This window comes from Sorex fumeus, unplaced genomic scaffold (genome assembly GCF_029834395.1).
Source record: "Sorex fumeus unplaced genomic scaffold, SorFum_2.1 ptg000092l, whole genome shotgun sequence".
In the NCBI taxonomy this organism is placed as follows: domain Eukaryota; kingdom Metazoa; phylum Chordata; class Mammalia; order Eulipotyphla; family Soricidae; genus Sorex; species Sorex fumeus.
The window spans coordinates 7,149,332-7,169,272 of NW_026606149.1; the positions used below are offsets into that span (position 1 = coordinate 7,149,332).

General features: G+C 41.1%; 1 non-coding gene across 1 annotated transcript; it reads right to left on the minus strand.

Moving 5' to 3' along the window:
* Positions 1 to 17,430: 17,430 nt before the first annotated feature.
* Positions 17,431 to 17,566, minus strand: LOC130039661 (small nucleolar RNA SNORA46). Its single transcript, XR_008794941.1, has one exon. It is a non-coding gene; the product is annotated as a small nucleolar RNA SNORA46 (small nucleolar RNA).
* Between the last annotated feature and the right edge of the window lie 2,375 nt (positions 17,567 to 19,941).

Below are 19,941 nucleotides of genomic sequence, written 5' to 3' on the forward strand. Positions count from 1 at the left end.
CTTCAGAGACTTACACTTGTCTTTGCTTAAAAGTTACCTAAATGACTTTGAGTCACAAGCGATCCTGTGCCTTAAGGACCTCTGGATACACACGATTAAATTGGACTTTTATCAGAGCATCTCTTTGTATCCATTTGTTTAAGGGTCAAGCCCAGGACCCATTAGTAATTTTAAGGAAGGAGTCCGCAAGAGCTTGCCTGTAGTCGTCCCCTTGGAGACGTGTGACTCCATCAGCTCCAAGCCAGTGAGATCTACTAAGTGTAGTGTTTGATTGCACAGAGGCTTGGGGCTTTTCCTCTAAGCTTTCACCCTTGCCTGGAGAGATGTCAACCATGAGTTCTCACTGACACTCATGTGAGGGGACTCTCTGGGCCCAGATCTTTCCTGCCTGGCTTCCCCATTCTTCTGAAGGAGTTTCTTGAGATAAAATCAAGTTACAAAGAGAACAAAGGGAAGCCAATTTGTTTACTTCTAGCTTACATCTGGGAAATCCACTCTAAAATTTAAGAAAAATAATAATCTCTGCTGTGCTATTGCTCCAGCCCTGGAGTGAGATAGCACAGCGGTAGGGTGTTTGCCTTGTGCACGGCCAGCTTGGCAGAGCCAGGTTCAATTCCTCCGCCCCTCTCAGAGAGTCTGTCAGGCTACCGATAGTATCTCGCTCGCATGGCAAAGACTGGCAAGCTATATTCAATATGCCAAACACAGTAACAACAAGACTCACAATGGAGACATTATTGGGCCTGCTCGAGCAAATCGATGAACAATGGGAGGACAGTGATACAGTGAATAATCTCTGAGAATATATTAGCAAGACTACTTAAAATTTTAGGCTACTGAATGTAACCTGCCCACACGGCAGAGTCTGTCAAACACCCTGTGGCGTGCCTAATATGCCAAATCACTTAATCACTTAATCATTTAACTTCCCGTTAGTCATCGATTTGCTCGAGCAGGCGCCAGTAACGTCTCCATTTGTCCCTGTCTCGTGCTAGTGTAGCCCAATGGCATCTGTTCGCTCTGGGAACATGAAGAGCCTCAAACCGATCTTTCATGATCTTGATGAAGAAGTTTGACAATCTGATAGGTGGGCAGCCATGCGGTCTTTTGACATCCCCTGGATTCCAGTCGGTAACAGCTCTAGTCCAGCGGTCATCTTTAAATCTCATTACGTGACAAGCCCATCTGATTTTTGACACCTTGGCAAACGAGACAGCGTCCCTGATTCTTGATCATCGACGGATGTCGGAACTCCATATTATTTCTCTCATTTGAGTGCAATGTGATACTCCAAGCATAGCTCTTTCGATTCCTCTTTGAGAGACCTGAATAGCGTTCTCATCCTGTTTGCATAGGGCCCAGGTCTCTGAGGCATATGCTAATGCAGGAAGAATAGTGGAATCAAAGAGATGTGCCTGGAGCTGGAAGTTCTTCATCCTCTTAGCTATTTCTTCGACATTCTTGAAGGCGTTCCAAGCTGCTCTCTTCCTCCTGCGCAGCTCGGGTGCCAGGTCATTTGTCATGTTGACTTCTTGACCCAGGTAAACATAGCTGTTGCATTCGGAGATAGTCGTTCCATTGAGAGCAAATGGGGCGTCAGGAACGAGGCTGTTTCTCATAAACATTGTCTTCATAAGATTCAGCTGTAGTCTGATCTTTCCACACTCACTGCCAAAGTTGGCCAGCATTTGTGCTGCTTGGCTAATGTTTGGTGTTATTAAAACAATGTCATCAGCAAAGCGGAGGTGATGTAGTTGCCGACCATCTATCTTCACTCCCATTCCTTCCCATTCCAGTCATCGCATGATGTTCTCGAGGGTGACACTGAAGAGTTTCGGTGAAATGGCATCACCCTGCCGAACCCCTCTCTTGACATCAATGATTACTTCTTTGTAGAACGGTGAGATCCTGGTAGTGAATCTGCAATACAGCTCACGGAGAATCTTGATGTGTTGGGCTTGAATGCCCTGATTGGCTAGGGCTTCAATGACCGCTTCCGTCTCAACGGAATCAAAGGCCTTCTTTAAATCAATGAACGTTAAACAGAGCGGCATCTTGAACTCCCGAGAAACCTCAATGAGCTTGGTTATCGTGTGGATATGGTCGATGGTGCTGAATCCTTTGCGGAACCCGGCTTGCTCGCATGGTTGTCCTTCATCTAGTGTTCTGCCAATCCTATTTAGGATGATTCGAGTGAACAACTTGTAGATGACAGACAATAGGCAGATCAGGCGATAGTTGCCAATGTCATGGATGTCTCCCTTCTTGAACAGTAGTATGGTCCTGCTGGTTTTCCATTGGGATGGAACCTTGCATTCAGATAGGTAGTGTGTGAAGAGCCGAGCCAGAGTATTGATGAGTACTGACGGCAGGTTCTTCAGGTGTTCAGGTTTGACCTTGTCTGGGCCGGGCGCTGTTCATTTCTTTACTGACGAAATGGCCTGTCGGATTTCGGAAGGGAGAACGCTGGGAACGACATATCCATCCTGTAGAATTTGGTATGTCAGCAAGTGGACATGGCTATCGAAGAAATTTGAGTAGAAGTCATGGATAATCTTCTCCATTGCCATTCTGGAGGATGTGATAGATCCATCAGGACGTCGGAGGGCAGTCATCTTGGTCTTGTAGTTGGCGAAGGACAGGCGGGCATTACAAATACTTTTCCCGGCTTCTGCCACTTCTACCAGCACTTCTGCTCTTCTCTCTTTGAGGTCTTCCTTGATCGCATCTCTGCACTGCTTTGCGAGCTCGACATTAGCTTGCGGTTGACTGAGGCATGCACCAAACCATGCTGGCGAATAAGCTCAAGAGTTTTTGAAGACAGGCGTTTTTTTGTGGCTATCTCTCTCTTGGCGTTCCTTGCACATTCATGGAGGTGCTGAACCAGTCGATCTTATTCCTCGTCTATGTTGTCAACAATGGCATCTTCCCATGTTGCCGCAATAGTGCCAAAGAGCTCCCAGTTGGTGGTCGTTCTGGGAGTTCTCTTATTAAACTTTGCAACCCTTTCTCCCCACTCCGTGAAGTAGAATTTTGCACAAAGGAGACGGTGGTCCGATCCCGTTCAGTATTTTGGGACAGCAGCGACATCGGTCAGGCAAAACCGTCGATTGAATATGATGTGGTCTATTTCGTTGTGGTATCGTCCACCGGGAGACTCCCATGTCCAACGTTTAGATTCTGCCTTCTGGAACTGTGAATTATCATGGATGGTCTTGGTCGACATGATGCACTCAGACAGTCTCTCACCCTTTTTGTTCCATTCTAGGCCATGGTCCCGATGTGAAGTTCTTCAGCTGATCTTCTCGGTCCTATCTTGGCAAATACCAGTAACAATGACGGATCTCATTCTCCTAACTCTGAAAGAGACTTGAATATGGCTCCTTTTAAAAAATTTCAGGGCTAGGACGAAAGAGACATTACTGGGGCCTGCTAAAGGCAATCGACGAATAACAGGATGGTCATGATCGTGATTGTGACTTAAAATTTTATCTTAAACATGTGGTCCCTTTCTGAACTATAAAACTTCTCAAATCCACTCTATTTACCGTTTTTGAAATTTATACTTTTCTTGTATCTTCTTGGGCATAAGAATTCTTTGCCTCTGAGCAGTGCATTCAGTCATCATCATCAATTGTTCAATCTTTCAACCAATAGTCTTTGGGTATGTCTGAACTTTTACATTTGCCTGGTAATTTATTTTTCAGTTTCAAATATTTTGAAACTATTTTATTTTAAAATATTTTATTATTTGAATTTTAGTAATTTGTTTATGAAAAATCAACTTTTAGGTTATCTCTTATGCCTAATAGTTTAATATACAAAGGTGATATGAGATTAATTTTGTTTTTTCATGCTCCCATTGATACATAAAGTACATGGTTTGTGCTATGCATCTTTTCCTCAATATTTTGTTAGTTTTTCTATAGTATGTTTCTCTCTATTCTCTAAGGTACTGGAATTATTTTTCAATAGGGATAGGTTTCTTGGGACAGAGAGATGTTACAGAGTGTAAAATATTTTTGTTGCACATAGCTGACATATCTGTAATAACCACACACCACATACATTCCCCTGAGCACTACCAGGAATGATATTGAGAATGGAGTAATCCCTGAGTATAGCCAGACATTGCTCTAAGACCAAGTAAATATGAGTGGGTTTCCCAAGAAACAATAAATAATGATTTTTTCTCAGCTACCTGAACTCTCTATGAAGTAATAATGATTTAAAATTAAATTACCTGAATTAAGAAGATTCCATTCATTCATCAAAAATCAGAGAGTTGGCTAGCTTTTGTAGAAAATTTCTTATGTATGCATAATTTTCCTTCTGATTATCACCTTTTAAATTTTATTTATTGTTATTGCAAATATGATGATCACCATTCTACTCCTATGTTCACAAAAAAACAATTTTCTCAGAAGTCTTCTAGATGGGTTAATATATCTACTCCATGATTATTCTGACCTCACACTTGCACCTCTCATCAGAGCTTACCAACAGGATGGGCCTTGGACATTTCTCTCAGTTCACAACCTTCAGAACTTACGTGCAAAAGCACAAAATCCCCTGTGCTGCAAACAACCTCTAAGAAAAATCATGCTTCAATGATCCACATATCCATCAGTATCTGTCATCACTATTTCATAGAACAGTCTTTTTTGTGTGCCAAACTCTGAACACATTGAAGTAAGCTTAAAATATTTCAGCAAATATTGTTGTTGTGAAAAGCTAGTTCAGGTCTACAAATAACAAAATACAAGAACTGAAAAACTTTTTCCTGTGTGCAGTGATTGTGCAAAATCATATTCAAATTTACCTGGTTCATCACTGAGCTTTCTACTCATTATCCCTCAACAGATGTTTAGAATAGCTCCTATATTTTCTGACTATTATGCTATCTATTCATATTAGACTCACTTTATGCTCTGCATTAGATTTTATATCACAAGTGATGAAATTGGTTCTATCTAGTTCTGATCAGAACATTGAAATCTGATTTTACTATGTAAGCCCCTCTATCTGCCTTTTTAAGTGGAGTTTTTGTTGTGTGCATTTGGATTAGAGATAGGCATTATTGATAGTTAGAAAGTTAGCTAGTCTCAAAGAAGTATATAGTGTAATCTCTCTCAATTTAAATTTGTTTCTTTTAATTTAAAGCATGTCACCTCTTAAAATGATAGTTGAAAGCATAAATATCCACCAAGATCTTTTTGCATAGAGTAGTAATTTCCCATCACTGAAGTCTTATAGCCCATATAGATTAATACAAAAGATCCATCCATCAAAAAGTTAACTTTGCTTTCTTACCATGTTGCTTCTAAAGTGTGTGCTCTGTTCTCAACATCAAACCCAAGATAATTGAAAGAACACTGAGAAATTTTTATTTTAATGATAAATAACATGACTTCTTCGCTTTAAAAATGCTGACTAGATTGGATTAATTTCTGTTGTGATGAATCAAATGGGAATTGACAGAGGCAAAGATACATCTTTTATTTTTTAAGGAACATGTATTGTCAGTCAGAAATTCACCACCTGATAAATTAATGAGATAAGAACAAACATGCATCTTTTCAAATTTGCGGTTCAGTAATCTTTGGATGCATACCCACAAGTGAATCGAGGTATTCATACCCATATTCTATCACAGGTATGGGTATTGTAATGATTCTGACTAATTGAGTTGCTATGTGTACCTAACCTTGCAATGACCCCAGCCAATGTAGAGATGGTGAGAAATGAGGTAGGGAAATTTCAACCGTTTATTTTAAAAGATTCTGATTAGAAAGTGTGTAGAACGCAAAAACAATATACACCAGATCATGCTGAAAAGTGCTACACTGAAATTAGTAGGTATCCTCGATGACATATATATATATATGTATTGTTTCTTTTAATTTAAAGCATGTCACCTCTTAAAGTGATAGTTGAAAGCATAAATATATATACACACACACACACACACATATAGCCGTGTCAGCTTCGAAGCAGAGTTTAACTGATCTGATATGCCATTTAGACTCTGGACAAACGGGCCTAAAGTCTTCTCTAGAATTAGGAAAAAGTTCCTTACTACTCTAAAAAGTGCATTTTTCCTTCCTGTGAGTCAATTCTCAAGGGAATTTCCAGATATAATTACTGCCCACCCATAAATCAGTTTCCTGTATTCTGTGTTACTGGTTCATAACCTTCCCTCCTTTAACTGACAATTGCATTCCATTCTTCTAATTCTTATAGTTTTGTAATGTGTATTCTCTCTCCCATAAATCATATTGTGATTCTGTGGGATTGTCTTGAGTCATGAGTGAGCCCAATCCACCAAGGTGGGAGTTAGAAGTTTGATGTATGAACCTCATATTACAGTGGTTCAGTTTGATGTTTCTAATCATCGTGTTATTTCCTCAACAGAACGCAACTGCAATAATTTTTATCAATCATATTATTTATTTAATATATTGTTATCATTTCTAGAAATCCCTTTAATTTTTTATACTCCCCATTTTTCTTCTTACAAATATAATTATTATCTGACATTTAAACGGTGAGGCATATGTGCACCAAGTATTTTGACATCCTGTTCTGCTTGTTGGTTGTTAATTTATTCATGCCAATTCTGTTTAATTCCAAAAGGTGAAGTTCATATTCTACATATCTCATTTTTCTGATTGTTTTCGTACCTTATAATATTTTTATTGGATGCCAAATACTACATTTGTGCTTTGAGTAGTATTCTCCTGGTTGTTCTTGAGTACTTTGAACTTTGTTCTGGTACTCAGATTATATTAGAAATGTTGTATTCTTTTAAATTTCACTTTATAATTTACTGGGGACTATTCAAATATATTCAATGGTCAAATTAGCTTTACTAATAAAATATTTTGAGAATTTTTAATAGTGATATGTGAATTGCATGTTTTTATTTGTGAGTGAACAGAATCAGCTCTATTTCTAATTGTGTGTGAATCATGATCATGATCATCCTGTTGTTAGTCAATTGCCTCGAGAAGGCACCAGTAATGTCTCCTTCGTCCTAGCCCTTAGATTTTAAAAAGTGCCATATTCAAGACTCTTTCAGGGTTAGGAGAATGAGACCCATCATTGTTACTGGTATTTGGCATATTGGGTACGGCACAGGGAGTTTGCCAGACTCTGCCGTGTAGGCAAGTTACATTAGGTAGCATGCCAGGTTGTCCAAAGTAAGAATGAGATAATAAGATGTTAGTGCTTCCAGAAGCTGGGTTTTATAGTCTCTGGGTCTTGGCCGTTGATGGGATTACACTACACGGGGGGGGGGGGCAATTGGTGGGTGTGACCCCTGCCTACTGGAAGATGGAGGAGGATGCTCAGCCCCGATCTGAGCAGGCTTGGAGATCTCAGCCCCAGACCCCGCATGCCTTTGTTCCTCTGCCAGTACCTTCATGCGTGTTGAGAGTGGTCTCTGCATGGTTGTGGCTGGTTCTGGAGGTCTTCAGCTGTCGGGGCTCTGCTCAGGGTGGGGAGGGAAACTCCACCCGCCCCCTCCAAGGGGCCCCGGCGAGGACAGCCAGGCGCAGAGGCAGGAGACTTTGTGATGTTCTCTTCTAGGAGCTGGGTTTTATAGTCTCTGGGTCTTGGCCATTGATGGGATTACAGGGTGCCGGGGGGCTGTTGGTGGGTGTGACCCCTGCTCAGCTGAGCATCCTCCACCCAGATCCTCCATCTTCCAGTAGGCAGGGGTCACACCCACCAACTCCCCCCACCCACCGTGCTGTGTAATTCCATCAATGGCCAAGAACCAGAGATTATAGAACCTAGTTCCCAGAAGAGAACAGCGCAGAGTCTCCTGCCCCTGTGCCTGGCTGTCCTTGCCGGGGCCCCTTGGAGGGGGGCAGGTTGAGTTTCCCTCCCCGCCCCGACCAGGGTTCCGGCAGCCGAAGACCTCCAGAACCAGCCACAACCATGCTGAGACCACTCTCAACACGCATGAAGGTACTGGCAGAGGAACAAAGGCATGTGGGTCCTGGGGCTGAGATCTCCAAGCCTGCTTGGATCGGGGCTGAGCATCCTCCACCTAGATCCTCCATCTTCCAGTGTGAGAATGCAAAAAAAAATATATTAGCCTGTTGGTTATCAGTTGTTATTTTCTAATCTTCTTAAGCTTTTTCTCATATGTGTGTAGGATATCACTGTTTTGTAACACCCATTCCAGTGCTCCCGAGTCACTCCCATTCCTTTGTTTATCTGTAAACTCTTCTCTGTGTTCTCCTCCTCAGCCAGATGTCTGACATTATGTCTTTTCCATAGTTACCTTAAAGAAGTGTCCTTTCTGTATGGACATAGGAAAACAGTTAATATTATGCTTCATAACTTGGGAGTTGATTGACTCTGAGTAATATTTACTTGGGCATCTTATTTCTTGACTCAGTTGTCCTTAGTTCCTAGCACCCCAAAAGTAGGGTCCCAGCAAGGGACTGAATGGACCCAGGGCAAGCTGTTAGCTACCCTGGCATTGAAATGGGCCAGGCCAAAGCACAATGATACTCAACTATACGTTGAGGGCATGATCATGGACAAATGCTATCACGATCCAAAAGTATGTAACTATGAGACTAGGACCCTCCTGGGTCTAGGAAGACTAACCTGGCCTGAGAACTGCAGAATGTAGAGTGAGATATTCTCAGGAAGAACCAAACTTTAAGTTTTTATCTCTTACTGTGCTCATACAGAATGACATTGCTAAAAATCTTAGAAGTAGATTTACTATGACTATTTAAGTAGATTACAAACTGAGGAAAGAATACACCCTCGTTAGAATCCCACCCTTGAGCGGATCTCCTAGTAATCTGGAGTGATCTCTTTAGATGAGATTTTATCCTTGAGTTAATCTCCTGGAGGAGTGGTCTTACCTGTCTTTGTTGATTTGTTGATGTTCAACCCATCTTTGTGTCACCACCCTGTGTGATGGCTATATAAACTAAGAATGTAAGCTCAGAAAGGCAGAGTCAAAAGTGAGAGAGCTCAGGCTCCAGAGATCCAGAGTCAGAGTGAGAGGGGCTCAAGCTTGAGAGAGAGAACAGCCGTCCTGATCCAGTCTACTCACAGTGGCTCAAGAGCACCGAACGCAGGCAGTGAGACAGAGATGGCCAAAGAGCCCTCGAACACACAACCTTCAGCATGCTTAGATTTTTCACGTGTGCTTACATGTAAATAGTTGTTCAAATAGTGAGTGTAATCCTCTGCAACTCACTGTGTCCATATCTGTCTCTCTTCTTAGCTCCTTTCTCTCTGAGGTTCTATTCCGCCAAGTCTAGCCAAATTGATCTTTCTCAGTAGCACATTCTCTCTCCTAGTCTCAGTGCATCTACTTCTAGTAGGTACACAGTATTTGGATACAACTTCCAAATAAATAGGTGAGACATCCTATGTCTATAAACTGTATTTCTTTTATTAGGCATCAGTGTGTATGGTCAACAGTCTGTATGGCCCAATGTCATAAAGGATTGATTCATATTGTTAGAGGTTTAATTCAAAATAGTACATTTATTTTTTAAATGTATATTAAAAATTTTTATATTCTCTGAGTCTTGGACGAGAACAGTGCAGTCTCTGCCCCCGCGCCTCGGTGTTCCTTCCCGGAGTCCCTTGGAGGGGAGCGGGTTGAGCTTTCCTCCCCGCCCCGGCCAGGGCTACGGCAGCCGGAGACCTCCAGGACCAGCCACCACCATGCTGAGACCACTCTCCGCACACCTGAAGGTACTGGCAGAGGGACAAAGCCACGCGGGTTCCGGGGCCGAGACCTCCAAGCCTACTCGAATTGGAGTCGAGCATCTTCCACCCAGATCCTCCAAATTCCAGTAGGCGGGGGTCACACCCACCACCTGGCCCCCTGGCGCCGTGTAATCCCATCAGCGGCCAAGACTCAGAGACTATAAAATCCAGATCCCGGAAGCGCGCAGCCGCGAATGACATCTTATCAGAACTTTTCTTTATGACATCTTATTATCTCATTCCTACTTTGGACAAACTTGCAGGCTATCGAATGTAGCCTGCCCACAGGGCAGAGTCTGGCAAACTCCCCGTGTCCTACCAAATATGCCAAATACCAGTAACAATGATGGGTCTCATTCTCCTAAAGAGCCGTGAATATAATCTCAGGGCTAGGATGAAAGAGACGTTACTGGGGCCTGCTCGAGGCAATCGACGATTAACAGGATGATGAAATGAAATGAAATGAAAATTAAAAATTTTAAATACATCTCTGCTTTTAATTTTACGTTGCTACACTGATACTGAATTATGATAACAGCATCATGCAAATGTCATTATTAGTGTATATTTATATAGGCTGAGAATTGAAGAATAAATTGAGATATATCCATAGTGATCTGGGAAAACATCTAATAGAAAACAGTAACTTTTTTAATTTCTTTGATTTTTGGGCCACATCTGGCTGTGTTAGTATCCATGTTCATATGGAAAATATCGGGTGGAAAACAGCAACTTTTAATTGCTTTTGTTTGGGGGCCATCCATGACTGTGTCCAGGGCTTCTTCCTGGCTCTGCACTCAAGAATCAGTCCTGGTGGGCTCAGGGGACCATATGTGGGCCCACAGATAAAACCCGGATTGATAGCATGCAAGGTGGAAACACTACCTGTTATACTATATCTCTGGCCCCACTATGGCATTTAAGTTTAAAATAGTACACAGAAAAATAAAAAAATATTGCAAATTAAAGTTGACCAGTGACAACTGACCAGTGACAGTTAGGATGGATTTGCAGAAATACTGGAATTTTTAGAAATCCCAAATACATGGTGTCATCCAATAAGGATCATAATTATTTTTTTGAAAGACAGGTAATATTTGGACAATATACATATAAATGTGTGTGCACATATGTAGCTAATATGTATAAGACCGATATATGATGTATTTAAACTCCTTTTTTTAGATGTAATAATGGAATATGTTACATTCAATGTTTTTTAATATTAAAGAAAATAATAAAACTGAAAGAATCCCTTTACATGAAAGATATTTGCATAAAGAACATGAGTTTTGAGGATGCTTTTGAAATATGTTATCAGAATTTTTTTGAATATTTGACCAAAAAGAAGAAGCAATAAAAATTTGCTGTGCAGTTTGGACAAATTGTGATTTATTTGATTTGACTGATTTTATACATATTTACACAGAGTTGGATTTTAAATGGATAATAGAGCCTTTTGTACATCGTGTTTTATTCCAATGGAACCTTGTTCATCATTCATAATAGCAATTGGCATCTGTTTTCTCAATGTCAAATATGTTCATTATGCATAATCTCTAAGCAATATACTTAATCTTTCCTTTCTGTTTTATTAGCTGGTACACTTTTTTTGTTAGATTAGGTATTGATTATAAATAAAGAAATCCAGAATTTCCAACCAAACCTGAGAATATATAAATCTTTACAAAGTAATAAGGTAAAGGCCCTCCTGTTGTTTGTCGATTTGCTCGAGCGGGCCCAGTAACGTCTCCATTGGAGACTTTGTTGTTACTGTGTTTGGCATATCGAATACGTCACAGGGAGCTTGCCAGGCTCTGCCGTGCGGGCAAGATACTCTCGGTAGCTTGCCGGGCTCTCCGAGAGGGGCAGAGGAATCGAACTCGGGTCAGCCATGTTGGCTGCGTGCAAGGCAAACGCCCTACCGCTGTGCTATCGCTCCAGAAAATATTATTTGGTTTTCTTCTGCATCAGCATTGCTTGCCATACAGATGATATGCGTTCATTTTTCCTCAAGGGGTATTTACTCCATGAGCATGAGGTGCTTTTAGTTTTCAATACACCAAGTCTTTTAGACAGCTGCCCTCCAATATATTCTCTCTAGAAATGGAAGTGAGTTCAGTGATCAGATTCTAGTTTCCATGTTACTTTGACTCACATGTGTTCTTGAACAAGCCTCCATTGGACAGTCAACATGTGACTTCTAAAATTAATTGTACTTTTTGCCTTGTGTTCAAGGGACATGGAAAGAAATGACTAAACTCTTTCTTCTCTGTAATATGGTTTTTATAAGAATATTTAAGCAATTAAAACATTTAGACTGGTCTAGATAAATCTAGTAGAACAGTTAGGGCATTGATTTTTCATATGGTCAATCTGGGTTTGATGCCATACAGTCCACATATGATTCCCTTGAGTGATCCCTGAGCTGAGAGAGCCAGAAGTAATCCCTGATTGTTGGGTAACATTGCTCTGTCCTTCCACAAGAAGCTTAGATTTATCTGGCTACACACCTGATCACTTCCGAATGTGGCAGTATACATATATTATATATATGTATATATGTACATATGTACATATATATCTATGTAAGATTTGGACTATACATATGTACATATGTAAATAATATGTATGCATCCAATATATGATATATTGAAATACCTATTTAGAAAGAATAATTGACTATGTTACATTCAGTGTTTTTATAACACTAAAGAAAATAATAGAACTGAAGAAAAACCCTTTACATGAAAGATATTTTCATATAGTTTTCTTTACTCATTATATTTATATATATTTGTATTTTTGCATAAACACATATCTGGAGATAGAGGGAGAGAGAATTTATTTACATATACACAGGCAATGAGCTTGTTTATCTTGTGGATATGGTTCATTTTCCTGAATCTTTTGAGGAACGCGACTTGCTCACATGGTTGTCCTTCATCTAGTGTTCTGCCAATCCTATTCAGGATGACTTGAGTGAACAACTTGTAGATGACAAACAATAGGCAGATCGGGCGATAGTTGCCAATGTCGTGTATGTCTCCCTTCTTGTACAGTAGTACAGACCTGCTGGTTTTCCATTGGGATGGAACCTTGCATTCAGATAGGTAGCATGTGAAGAGCTGAGCCAGCGTATTGATGAGTACTGATGGCAGGTTCTTCATAGAGGTTTCATTGAGGTTTCTGGGGAGTTCAAGATGCCACTCTGTCTAACGTTCATTGATTTAAAGAAGGCTTTTGTTTCTGTTGAGACGGGAGCTGTCATTGAAGCCCCAGCCAATCAGGGCATTCAAACTCAATACATCAGGATCCTCCGTGAGCTGTATTGAGGATTCACTACAAGAAATAATCATTGATGTCAAGAGAGGTGTTCGGCAGGGTGATACCATTTCACCGAAACTCTTTAGTGCCACCCTCGAGAACATCGTGCGACGACTGGATTGGGAAGGAATGGGAGTGAAGATAGATGGTCGGCAATTACACCACCTCCGCTTTGCTGATGATATTGTTTTAATAACACCAAACATTAGCCAAGCGGCACAAATGCTGGCCGACTTTGGCAGTGAGTGTGGAAAGGTCAGACTACAGCTGAATCTTACAGAGACAATGTTTATGAGAAACAGCCTTGTTCCTGATGCTCCATTTGCTCTCAATGGAACGACCATCTCTGAATGCAACAGTCATGTATACCTAGGTCCAGAAGTCAACATGACAAATGACCTGGCACCTGAGTTACACAGGAGGAAGAGAGCGGCTTGAAACGCCTTCAAGAAAGTCGAAGAAATAGCTAAGAGGACGAAGAACCTCTGGCTCTGGGCACATCTCTTTGATTCCACTGTTCTTCCTGCATTAACATATGCCTTAGAGACCTGGGCCCTATGCAAACAAGATGAGAATGCTATTTGCTATTCGTGTCTCCCAAAGAGGAATTGAAAGAGCTATGCTTGGAGTATCACATTTCACTCAAATGAGAGAAAGAATCCAGAGTTTCGACCTCCATCGATGATCAAGAATCAGGGACGCTGTCTCGTTTGCCAAGGTGTCAAAAATCAGATGGGCTGGTCACGTAATGAGATTTAGAGATGAACACTGGACTAGAGCCCTTATGGACTGGATTCCACGACATGTCAAAAGACCACATGGCTGCCCACCTACCAGATGGTCAGACTTCTTCATCAAGATCATGAATGATAGGTATGAGGCTCTTCGTTTTCCTAGAACAGACGCCACTGGCCTACACCAGAATGCGACAGGGACAAATGGAGACATTACTGGCGCCCGCTCAAGCAAATTGACAATTAATGAAAAGTCAAGTGAATAAGTGCTCAAGTCATACACAGGCAATGAGGTGAATAATGAGGGGATTCAAATTTTTCATTTCAAAACATAGGGTTTCCCAAGATGTGCAGAATAAGTTTATTGAAATGTGTCTCTTAGATATAGTTCAAGCTGAAGTCAACTACAGGCTCACAAAAGAACTTTCACTATTCCCTTAATTATCTAGAAAAATAAAGATTTAGGCATTGCCCAGAATTGAGATTTATCTGTCTATTTATTTATTTATTTATTTGTTACTGAAAATAGCTATTCTATTAGGAAAGCATGTCTATTTGGCACATAAAGATGAAAGTGCTGAGAAGTGTATTCTTCTTAGGAATTATTCTCTCTGAATGCGTCTCTACTCTCTGAACCTGCACCATGCCCTTCCTTATTCCAGAATATGAATACTCTCATTGTACCGCCATTTACTTAAGAAATCATAGCCATGTACATCTTCTGTATGCTTGTCGTACTTTTTCCTTTGGTTTTTGGGCCACATCACGTGGTGCTCAAGATTTACTCCTGTCTCTGTCTCAGGCATCATTCCTGGCAGTGATACTAAGGATAGAATCAGGTGTAAGGCACATTTCTTAACTTTACTATCTCTCTGCTTCTGTTTACATGTGATTAAATTTGTTCTTATAACTTCTACTTGTATTTATGATACAAATATTATTGGTAAATATGCTCCAGTCAATTCCAGGAGGGATGCAAGGAAACTTCTTCACTTCTGTTGCAAATGTTAATTACCATTTCTCATGTTTATGTATGTGTCAATGTAGTTCATTCAAAGGGAACAAAATGCATTTTTTTTGTTTTACCCTAGTGAGACTAGATATAGTAAAAATAAATTCCTCCTATGAACTGTCGATAGAAATGCAACTGAAAGAAAAATGTTTAATTACCACCTTTCATCCTGGAGTTAGTCAAAGCAACCTTTTAGAACTAATGAATTAAATCTAAAAAGCTGTACTCACAACAGATACAAGGTACCCCCAAAGTCTGGGAACTGCCTTCTTCTACAGCCATGCTATCTTTAGACTCAGTGAAAGAGCCAATTTGAGTCATGAAATATTCCACACCAATGAAATAAATGAAACTAATAATATCTCACAGAGCTCTTTTGGAAATGTAATGAGTTAACATATGACAAACCTTTAGCACTGCTCATAATACATAAACGCTTAATCAATCACAATTATTCTCTTGCATAACTGCTAAGTAAATGTTAATTTGAAAAATAGCAAAAATAAGTCAGCTTCTTGTTGCATACCATCCATCCTTGCAGGGAGAGAGGCCCGGTGATCTTGGAACTGCCCGAGGATCTCAGGGAGAGTGGCACCCTCCGCTGAAGATTGTGCATTCCTAGACCCAGTGAAGTCTGTGTGCAGATGAGGTTACGGGAACTTGCACTATGCAGGTACTGGAGAGCAAAAGGGAGATAAGGCACTAGGCCAGATAGTTTGACTGGGATCTAATGCTTCCCACCCAGAAATTGTTCCTAACGTCCTTTGCAAGCTCTCATGGCCAGCTTGTGGCAAGCAATTATGTGAAATACAATAATTTTATTTCCTTTTGAATTATAACTTTCCCTCCAACTAATACTTTAATATCCTTATTCTCTGATCTTGTTTTATCTCAGCATTGGAATCACTGTTTCATTTTATTTTCTCTTTCCAAATTTGGGTCACTGTTTCTAAAGATGATAAGTCTGTATCACACTTATTTGAGGACAGTAGTATACTCTATTTGTGTGTGTGTATGTGTGTGTATGTGTGTGTGTATTGGGATAGGGGCTACACCTGGTAATGGTAAGTGGTTTATTCTCTCTTCTCAGTGACCACTCCTGATGGTGCTTCAGGGACTATATCGAATGGCAGGGATCAAACCTAGATTAGTCACCAGCAGGCAAACACCTGACCTGCAGATGTACTATCTCTCTGACCACCCCACCCCCCTCCACACACACACATACACACACACATCACCACCACCATCACACATATGCATACTCACCACTGTGAGTAACTCCTTTTAAGAAATGATAGCCGTGTACATTTTGTGTATGCTTGTCATACTTTTTGGTGAAATGAAAAAGAATTGACAAATATTTCCCTTGTCTCTGAACCTGAACACTCAGTGAGTTTGCTGAAAGAAGGAGAAAGGGAACAAGGTGTATGGTGAGCAGCCCTCTCTGCAGCTGATCTGGCACCAGTGCTGCTTTCCAAGAAGGAGAGAACTATTTAATGCATGGGGAAGAGTGTCCTTTCCTGGAACTGGGAGCCACTCTCTTTCCTCTCCTCTTAGAGTCACTCAGAATGGTTATGGTGGGCTTTAGTGCAGTACAATTTAGGAGACAGTTTCCAATGTGGGGTAGGGACACTGGACGTCTTGGCTTTGCCATGGCTCACTAACACTATGTGGATAAAGGAGCAGGAGTTGTCACCTTTGTGACACCGTGGGCACTTTGGCTAGCACCTTTTCTTCTGAAGACAAGGGAGGTATAGGCTGGGTCTCTCCAGGTCTCCTGCTTGTCTATTTTATGAGGATCCCACTTCTCCATCTAAAGGCTTCTTTTGTCCTTGACAGTCATGAATATGATGTTTATAGCATAGATCAGAGATTTGTTTTTGGTTGTGTTTACTGAAAAAATAAATATTTCTCATACTCTCTGTGGTCTTTTGAAAAGAAGTGAACACATCAAGAAAGGGTGAAACTTAATGACTACTTCTATGGAGGTATGCTACTCCAGTAGAAAATCAGTTCTAATCACCTACTAGGTTATGATTTGTGCTTCCCTTGCTGCTTCAGTAACATTTTAGGGAGGTTGAATAGTAAAAGGTTTTTGTTTTTTTTTTAAATTTTATTCTTTTAAAAACTGGAGCGATAGCACAGTGGTAGGGCGTTTGCCTTGCACGCAGCCAACATGGCCGACCCGAGTTCAATTCCTCCGCCCCTCTCGGAGAGCACGGCAAGTTACCAAGAGTATCTCACCCGCATGGCAGAGCCTGGCAAGCTCCCCGTGATGTATTCAATATGCCAAACACAGTAACAACAAAGTCTCCAATGGAGACGTTACTGGGCCTGCTCCAGCAAAATCGATGATCAACGGGAGGGCCTTTACCTTTACCTTTATCTTTTAAAAAAATGTTAATGAATCACTTTGGGGTACAGTTACAGACTTACAAACTTCTGTGCTTATGCTTCAGTTATACAATGACCCAGTGCTAATCCCTTCACCAATGCCCATTCTCCACCACTAATGTCCCTGGTATCCCTCCCACCACCCCCAACCCCAACCCCAACCCCACTCCATTTCTGTGGCAGGGAATTCCATTTTGCTCATTACAGACATGTTCCTTAACTCAATATTGCAACAGCAGAATGGCAGAAAGTCAGCTGTGCATGAAGAGCCAGGAATTCTTTTGTCACTGCAGCATAACCAAGAATGGAGAAGAGTCCCATATATTAGTTTAAATATAGTGCTTGAATAGAGAAAGTTTTCTATAAGTCATCAAAACTTACCTTTTCAACTCCTTGAAGGGGTGACTATCAAATACGCTTTTCAGTTAGATTATCTTAACTCTGTATTTGTTGAGTTCAAATAATTAAGTATGATTATTACCTTGATGGTGAAGGGGTTAGGGAAAATGCTAAAAAAAAAATCTAGTAAATTTAACTGAGCATTTAAGAACAGACATGAAGGATACCAATCAAATGGTGAAAATGGCAATGCAAGAAGAACACATAAACGGGAAGCACAGGGAAGAGAACCCAGTCCTGAACCTTTTTTTTTTTTTTGACCCATATGGTAGAAGTCTTCCTTGAGCACTAAGCCAGCACCCAAATTGGCCAGTATGGAGAATGGGAAATTATGATAACAACGAAATGCCTAAGCACTGATGGGCAGGAGCAGCAGCCAGAAAGCGGCCACACAGAATAAGCAACAAACCAGGAGGAGGGAGGGAAACTTGAGGGGACAGATTCAGCAAGAAATTGGCATTTGACCCCAAAGGAAAAACAGTAAGAAACCACTGTGAGACCTGGGCACAGGACAGTGAGGGTGCCGAAACTACCTTCTTAAAGCTTTTAAGCAAAAGCTTTAATTTCATAAACATATGAAGTTTCAAAACTCGAAGATGAATTTCACAGACAAAATCCCGGGGCCCTTTCAAGAGCTAGCCAACCAGGGGAACAGCACTTACGAAAGTGTTCATCAAAGTGGCACTCTGGGCATAGCTGGCATAATAATAGGTGGTTGCCTTGGATCAGCCAAGAGAAGGTTTTATTTGTTTATTAATTTATTTTTGTTTTGTTTTGGAGCCACATCAGGCAGTGCTCAGGGCTTACTCCTGGTTCTATGCTCAAGGATCACTTTTGGTGGACCAGGAATTGAACCTGGGTCTGTCACATCCAAGGTAATTGTCCTACCCAATTTACTATCGTTCTAGCCCAAATAAAAGGAGTTTTAAAAACTTTAGAGTAGGTGCCCTCATTCTGTTTTTCTTTCTCTTTTGAGATCTTTTGTACCCAGTGATTCTTGAACAGTCTTAGCAATTGAAGAAAAGATATTGAGTGAGTGGCAATAGATAATAGGTAGATGAATCAGCCATTAAAGTATTAGTTCAAACATCACAGTTTTACAAAGTGCAAAACAGTTTGAAGTGGATATTAGTGATATGGGAGGTAGTGTCACTGTCACTGTCACTGTCCTCCCGTTGTTCATCGATTTGCTCCAGCAGGGCCAGTTAACGTCACCACTGTGAGACTTGTTGTTACTGTGTTTTGGCAAATCAAATACGTCACGGGTAGCTTGCCAGGCTTTGCCATTGGGGCAAGATACTCTCAGTAGCTTGCCAGTCTCTCCAAGAGCAATGGACGAATCTAACTCATGTTGGCCGCGTGTAAAGCAAACGCCTTACCTGCTGTGCTATCACTCCAGCCCTATAAGAAGTGGTTCAGTCCTCCTGTTGTTCATTGATTTGCTAGAGCGGGCCCAGTAACGTCTCCATCGTGAGACTGGTTGTTACTGTGTTTGGCATATCCAATACGTCACGGGTAGTTCGCCAGGCTCTACCAAGCGGGCGAGATACTCTCGGTAGCTTGCCAGGCTCTCTGAGAGGGGTGAAGGAATCGAACTCGGGTTGGCCATATTGGCTGCGTGCAAGGCAAATGCCCTACCTGCTATGCTATCGCTCCAGCCCATAAGAAGTGGTTAGTGATTTTTAATTTACTCTTATCTGTGATTAGCATTACATTTTCTGAGAACTCAGCATGCTTAACATATTAAATCTTTTTTTGGGGGGGGGCGGTCACACCTGGTGATGCTCAGGAGTTACTCCTGGTTCATTCACTCAGGAATTACCCCTGGATTGGGGTACCATATGAGATGCTGGGAATCGAACCTTGGTCAGCTGCATGCAAGGCAAACCCCCTACCCGCTGTGCTATTGCTCCAGCCCCAACATATTAAATCTTGAGGTAGCAACCGAAGTGCTATTTTTGTTAGGAAGTTGGAAATAAAAGTATTCTTGCAAAATATTGATGTTTTACCATGCATTTGGCAGCTTGATTATTTCAAACACTGTCCCTTATTAAACTGGAGAATTTAGTTTCAGCACTGTTGCTGAAAAAGATAGCTTTCCAAATCCTTAAACGCCATAGAAAGAATAAAGGCTAGTACTTCATTCTTGAGTTTGAAAAATCTTTCTATTTGTTTGCTTTTTGTTTAGGGACCACAACCTGTGGTGTTCAGGGGATATTTCCAGCTCTGTTCTCAGGAAACATCCCACGTGGTGCTCAGGGAACTATAAAAGATGTTTCCAAATTAGGGTCCCCTGCATTTAAGCAAATGCCTTACAAT